The sequence below is a fragment of the Pelophylax lessonae genome (genome assembly GCF_965119305.1).
Source record: "Pelophylax lessonae genome assembly, chromosome: 13".
In the NCBI taxonomy this organism is placed as follows: domain Eukaryota; kingdom Metazoa; phylum Chordata; class Amphibia; order Anura; family Ranidae; genus Pelophylax; species Pelophylax lessonae.
In genome coordinates this window covers 182,671,263-182,684,194 of record NC_138780.1, presented here as the reverse complement: position 1 = coordinate 182,684,194, position 12,932 = coordinate 182,671,263, and the positions used below count along the sequence as shown (strand labels likewise).

Here is a 12,932-nt window from a genome sequence, read left to right as displayed (position 1 = left end):
CTAATAGATCAGGCTCCCCTGATAAGCAGCAGGAGCAACAGATGCTTTTACCTAGCACCTACCTAGGAGGGTGCTACATTAGTAAATGAGGAAAAGCTTCACTTTGCAAAGAGTATCCAATCGCATGCAAGGAGGAAGAAAAAAAACAAAAACAAAACAGCATTTAAGGTTGCACATGATTGGATGATGGAAGTCAGCAGAGTTTCTGCTCATTTATTAAGCTCTGGAGCAACTGCACTTTGCAAAGTGCACAGTTTATTTGCCCTTAGTAAATCAACTCTATTAGGTTGGTTTACTAAAAGCAAATATACTGTGCTCTACAAGTGCACTTGAAATTGCAGCTGCTCTGGATCTGAAGGGAAGCTCTGAAATGAGGGGAAGCTCTGCTGATATTTATCATCCAATCATGTGCAAGCAAAAATGCTGTTTTTTTTATTATTTTCCTTGCATGTTACCCTCAAATCTAGAGCAACTGCACTTGTAGTGCACAGACTATTTGCCTTTAGTAAATCAATCCCTAAATGTTCCGTTTTTGGCGCTTTCCTCTTTGCTCACCCATATCTTATGTGAGGACAATGCTGGTGCCACGCGCGTCTCTTCTCAGACTCTCATATAATCCTCTATTGTTCCCTGTCTGTGGCTAATTGAAGGGTTAATATGTAGATCATGTATGTACATGTCAGATCCCATAGACGTGTATGTGTGCTGAGTCAGGGTGTAAAACTTTTCTTTAATAAGTGGTTACGGGATGGGGTGAGTCACAGTGAAAACCGCGGCGCCCGGGATCGATGCGCCCGTACATGACTTCACTCCTGCAGAACGAAAAACCGTCCCTAATATTACCATCTATGGTCTACCTGTATTCCTCATACATGGCTTCTACACCTCTGATAGCTGGAGGGTGGTTGGCAGTCAGTTCTGTTACTCTCTGCAGGCCATGTTCTGATACGTTTGCTTATTCACATCTAAACCCAGTGTGATTTTGGATTAATGGCGACCTTTCTGTGAAATGATAGTCTGTCTAGGGGCTCCTTGTGGCTCCTGAGATCCATGTATACCCATGTGCTTTAGGTATATAAAATTTCATGTAAACTGCATGGGTTTCCACTAGGGATCGACCGATTATTGGCAAGGCCGATATATCGAGGGCCGATCTGCACTTTCCCTGATATATCGGAATCGGCCCCTGAGGTTACTGATATTACCGATATTTCGGGAAAGTGCTGTACCGGAGTGATGGCTGCGGCTAGAGGCATCACCCTGGTACCGGCGTCCATAGCCGACGGTCGGCTGTCTTGTAATGACAACTGATGCGGCTGAGAAGCCACTCGGCTGCCATTGCAAGGAGCAAGAGGGGACGTCACCCCCCCCCCTCCCGCCGCCTTCCGCGGCTCGCCCGGGTCTCCCATCCCACCGGGAGACCCGGGCAACCATCCTGCATGGCTGCCGGAGAGAAGACCCAATCAAAGCCGCATTCGGCTCTGATCGGGTCTCCATGTAAAAACCTGGAAGTGATGTCATGACTCGGCACCAAATTTAAAAAAATGGCAGCATTTTAAAGCATTCAAAACGCCAAGTTTGGCTGTTTTGAATGCTTTTAAATGTAGAGGAGGGGTTTGGGGTCTTTTACACCCCCCAGATCCCTCCACAAGAGTACCTGACAAAAAAAATAAAAATTAAAACATTTTTTTTTTAATGTACGAAAATATCGGCCGATACCGATATGCGATGACCAAAATATCGGTATCGGCAATAAAAAAACTATAGTGGTCGATCACTAGTTTCCACACTTCCTATGTGGCTTCTATAATGCATTTTAGAGGCTCCTGCTTACTTTCTTTGATATGACAGAGGCTACCTATGGGCTCCTTGTGGCTTCTGGGGCTCAGTTTTAGGCATCTAAAACTGCACATAAACCACAAGGGTTTCCACAGTACTTATATGACTCCTAGGCAGAGATGTATAGTAACGAAGTAGAACTACTTAAGTACTGTACTTAAGTACCGAAATGCGGTATCTGTACTTTCCTAGAGTAGAATTTTTTTCTCCTACTTCTACTTTTACTTCACTACATTTTTTCGATGATTTCAATACTTCTACTCAAGTATTTTTTTTTGTGCTGCATAGTTACTCGTTACTTTTAAAAAAATTACCACTGCCAGAACAGTAGATGGCAGGTTGCATAAAGCTCAAAAAAATGTGTATAATGTCATTTGTAAATCAGCGCATACGAAAATAAAGGCTGTGTATAATAAAAGCTGCTATACCAAATCTTTCCAATAAAAAGAAAATATGAAACAAACAAATAAATGGTGCTACAGCGCTTAAAGTGCATCAAGAAACTACTAACAAACACCGGTTAATCATTTGAATAAATCATTTGAAATAATAAAAAACAATATGATGTTCAAACTTTTGACTTCTTTCTTTAATAACTACATAACACAGTACTTGTACTTCTACTTTCAGTACTTGAGTAGAAATTTTTTTTCAAAACTACTGGTACTTTTTACTTTTAGTACTTAAGTAGCAAATTTTTTGAAAAAACTACTTGCAATACTTAAGTAAAAAAAATGTTGAATACTTTAGTACTTCTACTTAAGTAACTTTTTCTGCGAGCACTTCCACTTCTACTCAAGTCACTTTTTGATTGAGCACTTGTACTTTTACTCAAGTAGAAATTTCGAGTACTTTATACAAGTCTGCTCCTAGGGTGCATTTCTTGCTTTCTGTATAACAGAGGCTACCCGTGGGCATTTTATGACTCTTGGAGCCATGTACACCCCTGCATTTTAGCCATCTAAAATTGTACGGGTTTCCACAGGACCCTATGGGGTTTATTTACTAAAGGCAAACCCCATAGGTTCAGTCAGGGCCGGGACAAGGGGTGGGCAGGAGGGTCGGCTGCCCTGGGTGCAATGGGTTATTGCAGGGATGGGGGACCCCCTTACCCTAACTCTAAGGTAAGGGGGGGCGCAGTTTGGCATATTTACCTTAGGCGCTGGATGATCTTGTCCCGGCCCTGGGTTCAGTGTTGGGACCCTTACTTTTTAATATCTTTATAAATGATATAGTGTCAGGGATTAAAAGTACCATTTCAGCCTTTGCAGATGACACCAAGCTTTGCAGTGGAATAACTTCCTTACAGGATTTCTCCAACTTACAAGCTGACCTCAATGCACTGTTTCATTGGGCAACTATGTGGCAAATGAGGTTTCTTGTATTAGGAGAGGCATGGACTCCAGAGAGAGAGATATAATTTTGCCCCTGTACAAATCATTAGTAAGACCTCATCTGGAATATGCAGTTCAGTTTTGGGCTCCAGTTCTTAAAAAGGATATCGGGGAACTGGAGAAAGTGCAGAGAAGGGCAACCAAACTGATAAGAGGCATGGAGGAGCTCAGCTATGAGGAGAGATTGGAGGAACTGAATTTATTCTCTCTTGAGAAGAGGAGATTAAGGGGGGGGGGATATGATCACCATGTATAAATACATAAGGGGGGATATGATCACCATGTATAAATACATAAGGGGGGATATGATCACCATGTATAAATACATAAGGGGGGATATGATTACCATGTATAAATATATAAGGGGGGATATGATCACCATGTATAAATACATAAAGGGTCCATATAGTAAACTTGGTGTTGAGTTTTTCACTTTAAGGTCATCACAGAGGACAAGGGGACACTCTTTACATCTAGAGGAAAACAGATTTCGTCTCCAAATATGGAAAGGTTTCTTCACTGTAAGAGCTGTGAAAATGTGGAATAGACTCCCTTCAGAGGTGGTTCCAGAGGTGGTTTTGGCCAGCTCAGTAGATTGCTTTAAAAAAGGCCTGGATTCTTTCCTAGGTGTACATAATATAAATGGGTACTAATATTTATAGGTAAAGTTGATCCAGGGAACATCTGATTGCCTCTCGGGGGATCAGGAAGGAATTTTTTTCCCCGGCTGTAGTAAATTGGATGATGCTTTGCTGGGGTTTTTTGCCTTCCTTTGGATCAACTGCGGGTATAAGATTGTGTATATGGGATTGGATGGTTGGGTTTTCTTTACTGTTTTTTGTTTTTTATTGGTTGAGCCAGATGGACTTGTGTCTTTTTTCAACCTGACTAACTATGTAACTATGCAAATAGGCTGTGCACATTGCACTGACCTGACAAATGAATACCCAATCACGTGCAAGGAACATTTTTAAAAAAAAGGCTTTTTTACTTGCACATGATTGGATGATGGAAGTCAGCAGAGCTTCATTTACTAAGCTCTGGCGCAATTGTTCTTGCAGAGTGCAACTGCAATTTGCAAAGTGCACAGTCAATTTGTCTTTAGTAAATCAACCCCTATGTGTCTTTTATGGTGGGGGTGGACTTACTAAAGGAAAATAGACTGTGCACTTAGCAAGTTGCTCCAGATCTTAGTAAATGTGACGAAGCTTCACTTTGCAAAGAATACCCAATCACATGCAAAGAAAATAAAAAAAAAAGGCATTTTTGCTTGCACATGATTGCATGATGGAAGTCAGCAGAGCTTCCATTTATTTACTAAGCTCTGGAGCAACTGCAGTTGCAAAGTGCAACTACACTTTCAAAGTGCACAGTCTATTTGCCTTTAGTAAATCCACCCTCATGCACTTTAAAGGGCTCCTGCCTGCAGCATTTCCCCTGCACATTCCAAAAAATGCATCTTAAAGGAGTTGTAAAGTCAGAAGGTTTTTTATCTTAATGCATTCTATGCATTAAGATAAAAAGCCTTCTGTGTGTAGCAGCCCTCCCCAGCACCCCCTAATACTTACCTGAACCCCATGTCTGTCCAGCGATGGCCATGAGTCCCTCTGCTGTCTGGGACTCTCTCTCCTGATTGGCTGAGACACAGCCGCTGCACTATAGGCCGGATCCTGTGGCTGTCAATCAAAGTCAGTTGGCCTAAAATGTTAAAAAATTTTGATTTTTTTTTTTTTGAGAATGTTATATAACAGAATGTGAAAAATGTTGTTTTTTTTTTTTCAAAATTGTAGCTCTTTTTTGGTTTATAGCTTAAAAAAATAAAAATCGCAGAGGTGATCAAATACCACCAAAAGAAAGCTCTATTTGTGGGGAAAAAAAGGCCGTCAATTTTATTTAGGTACAGCGTCGCATGACCACGCAATTGTCCGTTAAAGTAACGCAGTGCCAAATCGCAAAATAGGGCCTGGTCATTAAGGGGGCGAATCCTTCCGGTCTTGAAGTGGTTAAGCAAATCCTCCCCGGTGTGTTTTAGAGGCTCCTGCTTGCAGCATTTCAACTGCATTTTTCAGAAAGTGCATCTTTGATAAGTATGAGTGGTGCCATATGTAAAATGTTTTGTTGTTTTTTAGTGAGATAATACATATTGCTATTTTTTAAAAAGCAGATTTTGTAGAAATTTTAGAAGGTTATGTATGTTTTTTTTTTTTTATTCATTCTTTTCTAGGTGGATGCAGCATCGGTCCCCTGATGCCTCTAACACTGAGAACCCAGCAATCAAACACCACTGATCTCTCTGTTCTGACAGCTCCCGGAGCAGAGAGCTGCTGACTGTCAGTCACCGCTCTCTGCTCTGCCTCCTCCTCGCTCACTGGAGCGCCGGGCTGTGGAGGGGGCGGGGGTGCGGCTGGCTCAGGATTTCAGCAGGTCGCCGGGCCCCGGCCCAGGCAGATCCTTACTCCATGGTCGTGATGATGGCCAAGCCTGGATTGACTCTGTGACGTCAGCAGAGGACAGATTTCAGACCGCTCTCTGCTAAAAACAGGTCACGGGAGTGCAGAACAAACTACACTCCTGTGATCCATAGGAGAAGTACAGCCACATGAGCTGTCCCCATACTTCTCCTTTAACTACTTCTCTGTAGCTGTACGTCGGCTTGAAGAAGTGGTTGTACCGGGATAATATGCAGTTACAGGCATCACCCCGGTACCGTTTTTTAGAGCTGGCAGTCGGCTTTCAGGAGATAACAACCGATGTGGCTCAGTAGCCACTCAGCCGTTATCCCAGTGAGTGGCAGGGTACGTCTCCTCCCCCCCCTCCCGCCACCATCTGCAGCTCTACCTGGGTCTCCCGTCCCACCGGCCGGCTGGTTGGAGTTCCGAACGATGCCGGATTCAGCTTCGATCCAATCATGTAACCCAGAAACGGCATCACAACATCACTTCCGGTTTACTCGGCTACCAACAGCGACGATTTAGGAAAAGTGACAGTATTCAAAAATGCAGATTTCGGCATTTTGAATACTTTGAAGTGCAGTGGAGGGGTCTGGGGTCTTTTAGACCCCAGGTCCCTCCATAAAGAGTACCTGTCACTGCCTATTACTGTCACAAGGGATGTGTATATTCCTTGTGACAGCAATAAAAGTGATAATATTTTTTTTTTTTTTTTTTAACGAACAGTGTTAAAATAAATAAATTTGAAAAAAAAGTGTCTGATCCCCATGAGCTTGCACACCAAAGAAAACGCATACGTAAGTCGTGCCCACAAATGAAAACTGTGTTCAAACCAGGTGAGGTATCGCCGCAATCATCAGAGCGAAAGCAATAATTCTAGCAAAAGACCTCCTCTGTAGCTCTAAACTGGTAACCGTTAAAAATGTTTAAAGCCTCGCATATGGAGGTTCAGTACTATAGTTTGTTGCCATTCCACGAGTGTGCGCAATTTTAAACTGTAATATGTTAGGTATTTATTTACTCGGCGTGACATCATCTTTCACAATATACAAAAAGAAGTTGCGTTTGAAAGACTGCTGCAAGCATACGTTTGATGTCGTCAGGGGTGTCACACCCCTGATGACGTCAAACATATGACGAAACATGTTGGGTGGTACCAGACGCAACGTCACCACGCTCCACGGCTGTTCCCCTTTCCTTTTGGATTCTATGATTACCACTGCAGCACATATTATGTTATGCTTGATTTTACTTCAATCGTGTAAGTGCACTTGCCATTTTTACTAAACATATACAAACAGTATTACGCTATGTGTTTTCCATATTTGCGTGAATCCATCCATCCATCCTTCGAGAGTAACTGCATAACCAGAGGAACGCGACGTGCAGCATCCAGCATGGTTGTTTGGGATTTATATCCCTGAGGTCTTTTTTGGCTTTTCCATTGATTTGGAGGCCAATGCGTTCTGCTAAGCAGCCATTCTCTCATTGGTGTTGATCCACGGAATACTCTTGGAAAGCTGGATTTCTTTTTTATTTGCATGTCCTCATGGACTCCTTTTATAATTCATTTTTTATTTTTAATACTCACTTTTGGGACATTTATTATTTATTCATTATTTCACTATCAGTATTTCTACACATTTTTCCTTGGATTTTTTGCTCTTATTTGTCTTTCAACAACTGTCATTTGTTTAACATTTTGGATATATTATTAGGAGAATATTAGTAGTCAGTTACATTAGTGTTGCCCACTGAGAAGCCATCCGCAGTGGATTTCCTTTCTGAGGGCAATATGTTGCCTCCTCGCCACCTGTTTGAACCCCTAAAAGTCTGCAGGTTGTGGCACAACCCCTATTCACTTCAATGGCTGGCATTTAGTGGGTATTACTGCAATTCTTGCCATGCCGCGAAGCAAAGCATTGTGGCTGCGGCAAGTTGTCAGATACCTGGTAGAAGAGCCTGACACGATGAGGAAGGCCTCTCTTACACCTCTGACTCGGGGCCCCTGATAGAGCAGACAGGAGGCGCAAGAGTACAGAGTGGCATGAGTACAGAGTGGCATGAGCACAGAGTGGCATAAGCGCTCTGTCCTTGTCTTCAACCTGCACACAGTAGGTCAGTGGCAGGGACTTTTTACTTCTCTTCACCAGGAATCCTTTAGGCATGTCTTTAGCAGAAGCAGTGCAGCCTTTTAACAAGACATCAGGGTGGCCCAGGGGGCAATTGCCCCCCTGCCCCCTGGCCCAGTCCTCCCCTGCTGGATTGGGAACGTTTCCAAGCGCAGGAGATATTGTGTTTGGGTCAGTAACAGTAGCCAGATTCAGAGTAACAGGTTGCAGGTATGCGGGGAGCACTGAAGCATACATAACACAGACTCAGTTTACCGGGCACTTTCACCCCCTTCCTGCCCAGGCCAATTTTCAGCTTTCAGTGCTGTTGCATTTTGTATGACAATTACACAGTCATGCAACACTGTACCCAAGTACATTTTTCTCTTTCCAGAGAGAAGAACGCTCAGCTGTGTTTACAACAAGCTGACCGTTCTTCTCTCTCAGCAGGGAGCGATCGCTGGTGTCAGGCGGCAATCGGAGCCAACTTCCCTGTGCATCGGAGTCCCCGCTGCCGAGTTAGGGCGGGAGCGCGCTAGCTAGCCCTAGCTGCAGGCGCGCGACGGACGTAGGTCTATGTCGGTTTGCGCAGGAGGGCCGCACTGCTGCAGTAAATCGACGACGGGCGGTCGGTCGGAAACGGGTTAACTAACACCAATAGAAAGCTCTATCTGTCTAAAAAAAATGATGGAAATTTCATTTGGGTACAGTGTTGCATGACCACGCAACTGTCATTCAAAGTGTGACATGGTTAAAAGTTGAAACTTGGCCTGGGCAGGAAGGGGGGGGGAAATGCCCGGTAGGCAAGTGGTTAAGCCAACAACTAGATCACATTGAAATACAATGTTGACAATTCTTATAAAAAGTGACAATTGAATTGAATCCCTTCTCCCCCCATCCCGCCCATGGGTCCCATTGGGTAGCAGATGGGTCATTGTTGGCGGGTACGGTACACTCTCTGCTGATCCTCGCTCTCTTCAGACAAAGCGTTTTCTCAGTTAGCGGCCCCCGGTTCAGTGAAAAGCAGTTACCATGGAGCCCGAGAAATCCGCCAACCTTCACAAATCCAAACATCTTTCATCCCGGCTCTAATTGGAAAGTTTACTGAGCCGCGGGGCGGGTGGTGAGGTGCCATCATTAACCTTCTCTCTGCTGGAGGAAACACGGCGTAATGAGGCTCCTGACCCTCCTAAAGTGCAGACATTATCCATACAATAGAAACTGTCTGTGTCCAGAGACCCTTGTATGAACGTTTATATGCCAACAGCAGTGCCGGCCGTTGAGTCGATTGGGGTACGAATTTGGCTGCGGCTGTGCGCATACAAAGTGTGCATGGGGCTGGTTTTTCGGCTGCCCGCCTGAATGAGCCCCAAACACTTAAGCTGAACTCAGGGAGGAAAAATATATTTAAGATAACCTCTTAGCTAAGTAGGGCTAGGTTTACACTTATAGTTGTGGAGTGATAAAAACAAGCGGTTGAGCCACATTTGTACCGCCCCCATGCACCCCCTCTTAAACTGCAAAGTCAACTGGACAAGGTTCTATACTTGTGTCAGGAAGGGCATACCAGCAGACAAGATGGCTCTTCTGGATGGCGTCCTGTGCGTGGGCACAGACTAATTAATTTTACTAGGTATTGTACATGTGCTCATGCATGCGCGCACGTGCATATTCGTGCGCATGCGCGCACATCTGTTGCCAACACACATGCATATGTTGCCCACATTTGCGCCAAGCAGGCTACTGAACCTACCTGGTTAGGAAACCCTGTTATAATGTGTACAGAGGTTCTGATGACAGCTGTCTAAAAAGGAATTTCCCTCACTTTGGGGAATTTCCTCCCACTTCCTGTTGTGTCTCCAGGACAGGAAGTGAAGGGGAAACCTCCCCATTAGGACACATAGTGATTAAAGCAGCTCCTCCTAGTGGCTGGGAATATGGCTACACCAGTGGTTCCCAACTTCAAGTACCCAGAACAGAACATTTCCCCTAGAAAAACAATAACTGTTATGAATACCGAGCCATTGACATTGATTTAAAGCACCTGTGCAAGGTGAAGGAAATCCAGAAAACATGACCCCTTGGGGGTTCTTCAGGACTGAGGTTGGCAACCACTGGATTACACCAGCATGTTAGTGCCATGGATGGAGGGTTCACCTATACTCATATATACGAAGATAAATTGTGGACATGTGGGGACCTCTAGTGGCACTTGGGAGCACAGCAGCATAATTCTCTTGAAGAATTACAATGGGGTCCTAACACCTTGCTACACACAGACATCAATAAAAAATAATCAATTCAGCCATGCGCTCACTCCGAAGGGGAAGACCGGCGTGCTGCTCTCCTCAGGCGGGGAACTCCAACTAAGATACATATAGGAAAGAGAAGGAGGCGCAACACCTAGTGCATTACCCGTGGTCATTGTATTAAAATGTTTTATTAAAATGCCAAGTGCATACTCACAGACAAGAAGAATGTAAAATCACATTAAAAGATTCCACCACACATGGAATGGAACACGTCCTGTGAATGAGACCGCTAACGCGTTTCGGGAGTCAAGCTCCCTTCATCAGAGCATGATGAAGGGTTTAATAAGACATTTTATACGGTGACCATGGGTAATGCACTAGGTGTTGCGCCTCCTTCTCTTTCCTATATCAATAAAATATAACATCAGGAGAACTCGCCATTCCTTACTCTAACTGGAACCAAAGTTTACACTTTAGAGCAGGGGTCTTCAAACTATGACCCTACAGTTGTTCGGGAACTACAATTCCAATCATGCCTAGTCATGTCTGTGAATGTCAGAGTTTTACAAAGCCTCATGGGATGTGTAGTTCTGCAACAGCTGGAGGGCCGTATTTGAGGATCCCTGCTTTAGAGGTTAAGTGTTGGGGAAGGTTAAGGGTTAATTATAGGGTTCAGGTCTTGCAAGGGTCATCCTGGGATCGGTGTGAGGGCTTTTTTAGACTTGTTTTTAGCACTAAATTTTCTTTTTGTGACCATATCTACTTGAAAGCCTTGAAACGGATACATTGTACCCACACAGCATTCTTCCCATATAAAATCTCAAGGTTGCTCCACTTTTGTACTTCACACAGCTAGGTGGATCACACATTGAAGTAGATGCTGCATTCAACATTTTTACACTTTAAGCCCCCCTTCACAAGAGGGCGATTTGTCATGCGTTTTGCCAGTTCCAAATCGCATTACAAGTTGCACCCAGTGCTGTATTTTAGCCTAGGCCAACAAGGCCCAGGCCTAGGGCGGCACTTTACAGGGGGGCAGCAAAAAAGTTGCCCCCCCCTCCACCTGAGACTTTATTGGCCACTGGTTGCTAGAGCCACCTCTCTCATCCCCCTCTCTCTCACCCCCTCTCTCTCTCACTCACCCCCCTCTCTCTCTCTCTCTCTCACACCCCTCCTGTCTCTCACCCTCTCTCTCTCTCTCTCTCTCTCTCATCCCCCCTCTCTCTCTCTCTCATCCCCCTCTCTCTCTCTCACCCCCCCTCTCTCTCTCTCTCTCACCCCCCTCTCTCTCTCTCTCACCCCCCCTCTCTCTCTCTCTCATCCCCCCTCTCTCTCTCTCTCTCTCACATCCCCCCTCTCTCTATCATCCCCCCTCTCTCCCATCCCCCCCCTCTCTCTCTCATCCCCCTCTCTCTCTCTCTCATCCCCTCTCTCTCTCTCTCTCTCATCCCCTCTCTCTCTCTCTCATCCCCCCTCTCTCTCTCTCTCATCCCCTCTCTCTCTCTCTCTCTCATCCCCCCTCTCTCTCTCTCTCTCTCATCCCCCCTCTCTCTCTCTCATCCCCCCTCTCTCTCTCTCTCTCACATCCCCCCTCTCTCTATCATCCCCCCTCTCTCCCATCCCCCCCCCTCTCTCTCTCATCCCCCTCTCTCTCTCTCTCTCTCTCTCTCTCTCATCCCCTCTCTCTCTCTCTCTCTCACTCTCTCATCCCCCCTCTCTCTCTCTCTCTCACATCCCCCCTCTCTCTATCATCCCCCCTCTCTCCCATCCCCCCTCTCTCTCATCCCCCTCTCTCTCTCATCCCTCCTCTCTCACCCCCCTCTCTCGCTCTCTCTCTCTCTCATCCATCCCTCTCTCTCTCTCATCCCCTCTCTCTCGTCCTCTCTCTCACTCTTTGACCCCTCCCTTTCTTTCATCCCTCCTCTCTCTCTCTCTCTCTCTCTCACCCCCCTCTTTCATCCCCCTTCTCTCTCTCCCTCACCCCCCTCTCATCCCCCCTCTCTCTCCCTCCATCACCCACCCCCTCTCACCCCGCCCCCCCTCTTGTGAGATCTCAGGGGTTCATGCTGAGACTTGTAGTCCTTCAATTTTGGAAGGAGTCACATCCGTTAAAAAAGGAGTGGGGCAAATTTACAAAGGAGGGGGGCGCCTAATTTTAGTTTTGCCTAGGGCAGCACAAAACCAAAATACACCACTGGTTGCACCCCATTGTTGCTAATGGAACTGTTACAATTGCCGCGACTCATGCCGCAGCAACTTTGAAAAAAGTTCCATTACTACCTTTTGCCAATTTATTTGCATAGACTTCTGTTGCATGAAGTCGCAAGAGCCGCAATTAAATCGGCAGTGCAAATTGCATTGATGTGCGGCTTTGAAATCGCACTGAAGTAGTGCGATTTCAAAGCCATGAATGGGGGCTAAAGCGGTATTAAACCCAGGAGCAAACATTTATTATATTGCAGCTTACCAATTCTTAGCTGTGATGGCTGCATTCGTTACTTTCTTTCTTCTATTTCGGTCTGGTGGTTAAGCCAGCAAAGCTGTTTTTCACAAGCAAATAAAAAATTTAATATAAAATATCCCACTATAAAGTACATTTTGTGGGTGGGTTTTTATTTTCACAAATTATTCATATCAATCCTCAAAGGAGCTTGCAATCTAATGTCCCTGCAGGCAATAGAGGAAGGGAGGCAGTAAAGGCTAGCAGGTACATTATTGGGTTATAGGAAAGGCCACCTAAACACAGGGAGGATATACTCTGTATTACCAAAAGTATTGGGACGCCGGCCTTTACACACACATGACCTTTACTGGCATCCCAGTCTTCATCCGTAGGGTTCAATATTGAGTTGGCCCACCCTTTGCAGCTATTACAACTTCAACTCT

General features: G+C 45.1%; 1 protein-coding gene across 2 annotated transcripts in view; it reads left to right on the top strand.

Moving 5' to 3' along the window:
* The window catches only part of STON2 (stonin 2), a 133,623-nt gene that overhangs the window by 14,222 nt on the left and 106,469 nt on the right, over positions 1-12,932 (top strand). The window lies entirely within an intron of this gene.